Source organism: Eptesicus fuscus, chromosome 4 (assembly GCF_027574615.1).
Source record: "Eptesicus fuscus isolate TK198812 chromosome 4, DD_ASM_mEF_20220401, whole genome shotgun sequence".
Lineage (NCBI taxonomy): Eukaryota > Metazoa > Chordata > Mammalia > Chiroptera > Vespertilionidae > Eptesicus > Eptesicus fuscus.
Window position 1 is genome coordinate 73,168,523 of NC_072476.1, and position 9,398 is coordinate 73,177,920.

General features: G+C 39.9%; 1 protein-coding gene across 2 annotated transcripts in view; it reads left to right on the forward strand.

Moving 5' to 3' along the window:
- Window positions 1–4,154, forward strand: part of CERT1 (ceramide transporter 1) — a 97,198-nt gene extending 93,044 nt beyond the window's left edge. For both annotated transcript variants that reach the window (XM_054715166.1, XM_054715167.1), the window contains one exon: window positions 1,026–4,154. The gene's annotated coding sequence lies outside the window, so the exon portion shown is untranslated. The remainder of the gene's footprint in view (window positions 1–1,025) is intronic.
- Window positions 4,155–9,398: the final 5,244 nt, after the last annotated feature.

The following is a 9,398-nucleotide window of genomic DNA, read 5'->3' on the forward strand; positions in this document are numbered from 1 at the left end:
GGTCAGTCGTTATACCTCACGGCGTAATGGATAATTAGCATATTCCTCTCTTATTATATAGGATTGTATTCTTTTCCATACAAACAACTGTAAACCTTATTTTGCCCACCCCGTATAGAACATGTTCTCAACTATGAGAGGACTAATTTCTTAAACATTTGAAATATCCATACTCACACATTACTAGCATTTGCCTCTAAACTGTTTGATTTGAAGCATTGCTTTATTGACTGACTGTGTGTGGGGGGTTGAAATCCCTTGGGAAAAAAATTCAAAGGGGAGGAGGTCCATTGTTTGTGGACCTGTGTGTATGTATGTAAAGATATAAATAAAAAAAGACTCACTGGCCAAAAATTAGCACTGGCCTTGAATCCAGATTGAGCTTCTTTCTGACAAAGAACCCAAATTCTAACCTTAACATGTGGTAAAAATCTTTGTTCACCTAAAGTAATGTTTGTTTCATAATAACAAAGATATATCTATGAAGTGGATTCTAGCAGTGAAACCTTAACAAAACTAACATGCTTAATTTTAGTGATGGAGAAAAAGTAACTTTAGATAAATTTCATAAAGTAAATGAGGTCCAAAGATACTCAAAACTCTTAGTCAAATTTCTTAAACACATTTGATGAGGTCTGAGCCTGTTTGTTTTTTAAGTCTTTTTATAGCTTAAGTAAATTTTAAAAATTCTTGAAAAATTATATAGCATAATTTTTATTGAAGACTAAGAAGGAAATGCCAAGTTTGTGGGGTACAAATCCAGAGACCTTTGGTTGATTTCCTCCTTGTTTACCTATAGTACATTACCCTTTTACATTTCCTAGCTTTCAAAGATTCCTTATACCTTCTGTTCCTTCTGATGAACAATTTTATGTTCTTAAAGTTGAAAATCCTTTAAAGTTAAATTTTAAGAGAGAATCTATGCATTCCATGAACTCAGAGAGTAGGGGGAATCTATTCTGGTAGTCATGCAGTTGTTAGCAATATATTGCTGAATTTTTAACTTGTCATTTTCTTTCCTGCAGTGATTGAAACAAGGCTGTGTGACATTCCATGTTGGAGGGAAAACTTTAAAAAAAACCACACACACACAAAAATTGAATGCTCTAAGCTGGAACGTAGGATCTACAGCCTTGTCTATGGCCCAACACCTTGACCTTGTGTACAAAAATGAAGAAATGTTGCAATAGCAAAGCTGAACGTCTAACCCTAGCTGTCTCCTGCTAGACCTCTATGCTCAGCATATAATTATAAATACATGTAAAATTACATGTACATGGCTATATTTTTATTTGCTTGCTCCTAAAAGAGAGAAAAATCAACTTTGAATCACAACTAGGAATTGATGCTTTAATTTTTGGAAACTTTTTCAGAATTTTTAATTTAGTATACGGTCCAGCCTAAGATCCTCAGTGGTATCAGGTTTTGTGCACGAAAGTTGAATACTCATGGAGCATGTGCTTTCTGTGCACCAAATACCTAGACGGGGTTCTGTTATCAGGCCTGCAGTTCAGTCTGCGTCTAGAATTTTTCAACCTTTTTTTTTTTTTTTTTGCTCTGTATAATCATAGAATTCATTGCTGCTGATTTCTGTAATGATTCATGTAGTCATGTAAAGTGTCTCTTAATAACTGAGGGCTGTTAATAACTGTGATTTTGCCTTTTCTATATTCTTACTCCAATGAAGAATCTTGGTTCTGATGGAGAAAGAATGAAAAGCTTTATTCCTCCCCACCCCAGTTATCTTTATATTTCCTATATTTTTAATTGTGTTCTGTATGCTACAGCTTTTTTTTTTTTTTGCCAGTTTGTTAGAAATAGAATTTGGCAATTTCTAAATTGGTTCTGCCTGCCTTCAAACAGAATCATCTGTATAAATCTTGTGGGTACAAACTGCTTTCTGGAAAAATGGTCAGGATAAAATGAACTCACGTTTTTTAACGAAATTTGTAAGAGGATAGGCAGTTATTACTTGTGAAAGCAAATCAGACTGAGTTTGACATTTGACATTTTAGGACTCAGTAACAGGTATGTTTTTTAGTTTTCCTAATTTGGGTTAGTTTAAAAGACATATTGCAAGATATGCATAGAAATGTGAGCAGTGCTTCTGTTTGCCCTTTGATCAAAAACTTGAGCAGAACTTTAAGGTATTCCATGTGATTCAGACTGAAATTCTTTCCTTAGTGGCTATAAGAACTTAAATGTAAAATCCTTTTTTAGTTTTATTAGTTTTAGGCCTCTGTGAAAAACCGTGAAGCATGGAGTTGAGGTAAGGAATTATACTCATCGAAGTAGAAATGACTGCCCACTTCAAAATCTTCATTATGTTTATACACAAACGTGCTTGCATAAAGCAGAGGCATTTTGTAGACGCTTTGCTGACTTAAACTCATCTCTGTACAAACACAGAAATCCGACCCATTTTGTAAAGCAGAAAGTCATGTCACGTGGAACATGTCCTGTATATATTTCATACGTGGTATTGGAGTCTTAATGATAAATGCAAGGTGATAATTTAATGATGGGATTAGTCTGTTCACTTCATATGCACAATCCTGGAGGTGAATTACTTGCATCAAATATAGTGGTATTTATTATTCTGTATAGAGAGGAAATACATATAAAACATAGCTTACATTACATGCACGCAGATTTCATGCTCCATAAATTTTTCTATTTTTTAATTTACTTTTCTCTAAATGATGTGCATGGAATATGCCTTATTATAGAAAAATGCTGTTCATAATTTGACTATGTGGAAAAGTGCCTATGGTGGTAATGCTAGTAAGGCAAATAAGACAAATTATATCAGTTTACTACATCACCAGTTAACATTTTATATTGTGATGTTTAAGAAAAAAGTTTATACCTCAAATGTGTATTTTATTTTACAATCAGCTGTGGGTCAGGGTGTGGGAGTATGGGAGGGTTGGGGAGGGAAGGTATATTCACCATAGATGCTGATGGAAACTTCAAAAACAGTTCTGTATGCCCACTATAAATGTTTCTCTGTTTGCCATTTTTTCTGGTAACTATCATGAACACAGACGAGTAACTCTTTCGTAACTAAATTAAATAGCTTTGTTTTACAAAGGTATGGAAAGTTTACAAAGCAGTATCTAAATCTAATTATCATTAGTTGCATTTGCACTAAATGTTAATTATATACTTTTGCAATTCTGTAAATAAAATGATTACTCTAAAATATTTGTATTAAAAAGGAAAAGAAAAAGATACATTTTACCTTTAGATAACTGCACTGGTACTTTACTAGAGTTAATCCTGTCCAACCAAGTTTAGAAATGAGTAGGAGAATATGAAAAGAATTTAAAACAGGTTATAATTTGGATAGGTACTAGCCCTTTAGACAATATTCAGACCCTCTAGAATTCTGTATGGCTAATTACTACATACTCTGAATATACATGATGTTTTCTCATTCATTGTTATTTTCTACTTCTCTTCCCCAAGCCAAAAAAAAAATTATCTTTTTACTCTCTTTTCTACTCAGTTACTCTTTTTGTACTATGATAGAAACTTTAAAAATATTGGTGATAAGGGGTTTTGTTCCTGAGTGCCCACCCTACAGTTCAAGAGAGAGCTCAGTGTTTCAGTTAGAATTCAGAACTCATGGTTTTGAGGTGGAGGGTGATCATAGCAGCTCTTGGTTTGGGATCGCCACAGGGGCAGCCAGACCAAGGAGGAGGATGGCTGGGAGAGGTAAAAGAATACCAAATAAGGCAAGGGAGGAATAGGTTTCCCATTTGTTCAGTTTCGTCAACTAATTTATACACTTATACAACATCAGTGTCGATTGCTATTGAGAAGTTTTTAGTAGGGCTGAGCTGGTTCTCGTGAAATTGTGCTGGTTATCTTTAAATTTATCAGTTGTTTGTCCAATTAAACATTTTCTCCAGTATTTAGTCCAAGTTATACAGACGATGTATGTGGATTACCGTCATTGTTTATCTACAAACTCAAAACATCATTTTAAAGTACCTTGGGAGTGTATAGAGTGTATTCTATAATAGCTTTATGATCCTGATGATTTTTTTTTTAAAAAAAATAATAATAAAGTTGTATCTTCCATGTTACAATCACAAATTTAAAACCAGTATTTAAAAGTGGAAAAGTATTAAAATATTATGGACAAATGTGCTTGTTTGATTGTTTTTCTTAACCCCAAGATACTGTCCTTCATAATTCTCTGAGTAGTTAAGAGCTTGAAATACTTAGTTCAGTGGTCGGCAAACTGCGGCTTGCGAGCCATATGCAGCTCTTTGGCTCCTTGAGTGTGGCTCTTCCACAAAATACCACATGCAGGGCGCGCACGTACAGTGTGATTGAAACTTCGAGGCCCATGCACAGAAGTCGGTTTTTGGCTCTCAAAAGAAATTTCAATCGTTGTACTGTTAATATTTGGCTCTGTTGACTAATGAGTTTGCCGACCACTGCTCTAGTTCATTGTTCTTCAAACTAGGTTGTAACCCAGCTAGGGATCAAGAAAACTATTAATGCCGAAACCGGTTTGGCTCAGTGGATGGAGCGTCGGCCTGTGGACTGAAAGGTCCCGGGTTTGATTCCGGTCAAGGGCACATACCTTGGTTGCGGGCACATCCCCAGTGGGGGGTGTGCAGGAGGCAGCTGATCGATGTTTCTGGCTCTCTATCTCTCTACCTTCCTCTCTGTAAAAAAATCAATAAAATATATTTTTTTAAAAAGGAAACTATTAATGAGTTATGATCCAATTATTTTAAAACAGAATGGAATAATCAAGTACATAGAATGTAATAAAGGTAAATATTTTGTGAATATTTTTTCATATGTATAAATATGTGTGTATAGTGGGTTACAATTTAAAATGAATTTTTTACTATGTGTCATAGCCCAAATATTTTTTTAATTACTAAACAATGAAAGCATATACAGTTGAGAATTTCTAAAATGAAACTACAGTGTTGCCACACGTATTTACATGAATTTAGCCATAAGTAAATTATTTCTCATTTATTGAGTGCTAGATAACATGAAAATGAGTAAGACAGGAATAATGACAAGAAGGTTGCAAGCATTTTGGGCTTTGAACTTGAACTAAGTCCCTTGGCTTGTCGGGTTTAGTTTACAGGACTGTGCAGCGAGGGAGAAAACTAGGAAGAGACAGAAGTTTTCTGGGGAGAAAAATTGCAGGGTATGTGAAGTAGTTTGATTTTTGTTCTGCCAGCAATGGTAGTCCTTGAGGGCTTTTTTTGAACATTTTTGGTTTACAATCTGAAAAATAAGTGGGACTTGGTGCCAGGTTTTGCTTGGATGTGGAATAATTCAACTGTTAACATTGTTTTTACTTGTAAGTAATTCCCATGCTAATGTTAGAAATGAGGAGGGGAAACCAGGAGTTTTTAACTTGAGAAATGGAAGTGATAGCATTTCAAACCGTAGCTGCTTAGTAGTCACTTCCATGTTTATAAAATACTAGAGGCCAGGTGCATGGATTTGTGCACTGGTGGGGTCCCTCGGCCTGGCCTGCAGGGATCGGGCCGAAACCAGCTTTCTGACATCCCCCAAGGGGTCCCAGATTGTGAGAGGACATAGGCCAGGCTGAGGGACCCCACCAGTGCATGAATCTGTGCACCAGACCTCTAGTCTATAATAATAAAAGCATAATATGCTAATCGACCGGACAGCAGAACTGTCTGGACCACCTTCCAGATGAAGCCGGGGTAAGATGGCCAGCCTAGGCAGCTGGGGCTGCGAGGGGTGGCTGAGGCGGCCAGGGCTGCGAAGGCTGACTGGGGCTGTGAAGGCCTAATCTTGCACGAATTTCGTGCATCGGGCCTCTAGTATGCATATAAGATCTTTGGTTAATTTCTTCCCAACCTCCCCCCTCCCCTCTGAGATTCATCAGTCTGTTCCATGTTTCCATGCCTGCGGTTTCTGCTATGTTGAGCGTCTGCCCCCTGGTGGACAGGATGCATCATAGCTACCAGTCAGACAGTTGCTTAGGCTTTTATATATATAGATTAACTGGAGAAGAGTTCAGAATTGGAAAGTCATTGTAAAAAAGAGTCTCCTAAGTGATATCTTTGCCTTTCTCATATTCAATTCTTCCTCCTGCCACTATAAAGTTATCTTTTAGTACATAATGTCTCTTGCTAAATGTTTAAATAGTGCCCTTTTCTCCAGGACTGAGTCACACTCCTTGACTTCTGTCTGATGCCCAGGGTATCCTTAAAGAGTTTGGCTTTACTCTATCTGCCTTACCAGCATAACCAGTCTTGGTCCCCTGTACATATATGTCAACCCAGCCAGGTGGATCTATTTCATGCCACTCAGCAGTGCAGGCTTACCTTCTAATGAACTCTCCTCCCTTTAGTCAACATCCAAAATCTACTTTAAGGTCTCAATTTCTGACCAGCCTCCTCAGCTTCAGTTCTGTTGTGTGCTTTTCCGTTCGTACTTGAAGTATATAACTATAGTAGTTCCCACTTATCCCCAGGAGACATGTCCCAAGAACCCCCAGTGGATGCCTGAAACTCCATGCACTGTACTGTTTATAAACTCTGTACTGTTTATTCCTCTATGTACATACCTATGGTAAAGTTTAATTTGTACATTAGACACAATAAGAGATTAACAACTAGTAATAGAATAATTTTGTATAAAAGTTATGTGAATGTGGTCGCTGATAATCTAGGCAGCTATCCAGTGACTAATGGGCAGGTAACATATACAGTGTGGATACACTGGGCAAACGGATGATTCATGTCCCAGGTGGAAGAAAGCAGGATGGCATCTTGAGATTTCATCACACTACTAAGTTGTTTATTTCTGGAATTTTCCATTTAATACTTTTCAAGTGCAGGCAACAAACCCTACTGAACATGAAACTGTGGATAAGAGGCCAAAGTTGCGAGTGTCCCTCCCACATCCCGTGTGGTTCCGGGTTCGGGCTCTGGAGGAGGCTGCACACAAATGAAAGAGACTATACATGAAAATATTAATTTGGGAATTGGGAGCCAGGCAGAAGCCCAAGAGAGGACTACACTTTGCTCTGGCCTTGCCATCCTTTTTATTCAGGTCTGGGATCCACCCATAGCCCATAGGCAGGCAATTCCAATAATAGCTCAATGATAGCCCATCAGCAAGGATTTACATAAGACTAAAAGGTGGAAGTTGTTTCAGCTACCTTTGTCTCAACTGAACAGTGGGTGTATGGCTCTGACCCTTGCCAGAGCCTCAAGGTTGACCAGCTTTCCAGGTTCCTTGTCCACCTCTTTCTGCTAGTGAAGGCAATGGGCAGCTCCCAACACAAAGTAATCCTATCTAATAAAAGAGTAATATGCAAATTTACCGTACCTCTGCTACACCCACAAGCCACGCCCACCAGCCAATCAGTGAATATGCAAATATTCAACCCACAGAGAGCAGGAGGGAGGCTTGGGTTTCCCCGGCAATGGAGGAAACCAAGCTTTCCGCCTGCCCTTGCCGGCCTAGGCCTCCACTCAATGCTACAAAGTTTCAATGATAGAAGATAAATATCCCAACAACAATGTCGGCAGCCACGGAGCTGGAGAGAGCAGGAGGCTAGGGTTGCCCCCGGAGATGGGAGGAAGCCAAGCTTCTGCAGCCCTGGCCGGCCCAGGCCTACACTCAAGGCTACAAAGTTTCAATTATAGAAGATAAATAAATCCCAACAGAAATGGTTGCCGCCATGGAGCAAGCAGAAGGCTTGGCTCCGCTACAGGCTACAAAGTTTCAATTGTAGAAGATAGATAAATCCCAGATACCAGGGCCTCCACTTGGACCAGGCCTGCAAGAGAGGGCAGTTGGGGACGATCAAGCATGCAGGGGAGGGCAGTTAGGGGTGACCAGGCCAGCAGAGGAGGGAAGTTGGGGGTGACCGGGCCTGCAGGGAAGGGCAGTTGGAGGTACCCAGGCCTGCAGGGGAGAGCAGTTGGGGGGGGGGGACCAGGCCTGCAGGGGAGAGCAGTTGGGGGGGGGGGGACCAGGCCTGCAGGGGAGGGCAGTTAGGGGTGACTAGGCCTGCAGCGGAGGGCAGTTAGGGGTGACTAGGCCTGCAGCAGAGGGCAGTTAGGGGCAAACAGGCTGGCAGGGGAGAAGTTAGGCATCAATCAGGCTGGCAGGGGAGTGGTTAGAGGTGATCAGGCTGGCAGGCAGAAGCAGGAGCAATCAGGATGGCAGGCAGGCGAGCAGTAGGGAGCCAGCAGTCCTGGATTGTGAGAGGGATGTCCGACTGCCCGTTAAGGCCCGATCCCGGTGGATGTTCTAAATGGGCAGTCAGACATCCCTCAAGGGGTCCCAGATTGGAGAGGGTGCAAGCTGGGCTGAGAGACACGCCCCCCCCCCCATGCATGAATTTTGTGCACCTTGCCTCTAGTGTACTATAACATTGCTTGTTGTATTAATCTAGCTGCTGTACTAATAAGCTTATCAGCCCAACTAGCTTGTAAGCCTCAGAACATAGGGCCCCATCTAAAAGCAATTTCAATGGAATGTATATTTGAAGCAATTTCAATGGAATGTATATTTGAAGCAGCAAATAAGCAGTGAAAAAAATTGATAGGTTATTGTACACCTAGAACTAATATATTGTATATCAACTATACATTCAAAAAGCAAACCCTCACTTTAAAAAAATGGATAGGTTGTGAAAAGCAAATAGGACTGAGATGGGCAGAGATTTTAACTTGAATGAGAAGGTACATACTTGACAACAGGAGGAGTAAATGGAGCCGGGTGAGCTGTCTAAGAACAGTATGTTAAATTCAAAAGGATGAGATCCAGGAAGAGGGACACCTTTATCTTCTTTTCCCCTAGGATTTAAGCTTTATAAAAAGATCTGAATCTCCCAGCCAGGGATTGTGGCAAACGTGCAAGGACTTGTAAAGCAAATGCTGTGACAGCCCACAGGGTCTGGGCTGCAAATAGTTAAATAGTTAGCTTTGCAGTTCCTGAGGAGACATGGTAAAAAGGGAGGCAAGTGGTTAAGCAACTCTGCCCAGAACCCCAGGATGCTCTGTGGAAGGCATAGGCTGTTCCCTAAACTAGACATGAGATCCTTATCACAGCCACTAGAAAATTGCCTCATGTTTCACCTTTGGCTAATAAAATGCTGTACACATATGAGAGAATATAACATTTTATAGTATGTGTAGAGTAAGATAAGGTCTTAGCAGCCAGCTATCCAACTGTTTCTTTTACAAATAAGGGAACTGAGAGAACCATGAAGTGAATAAGGTCTCTCACAGTAGTGGCAGCCATGACTGAAATGGAGCTCTCTAGACTTCCAGCTCCCTCAACACTTTAAATGACTTATTTTTTATGTTGGAATAAGTCCTGATTATATTAATGTATTGTGTTAGCCATTCAACATCAAGTAC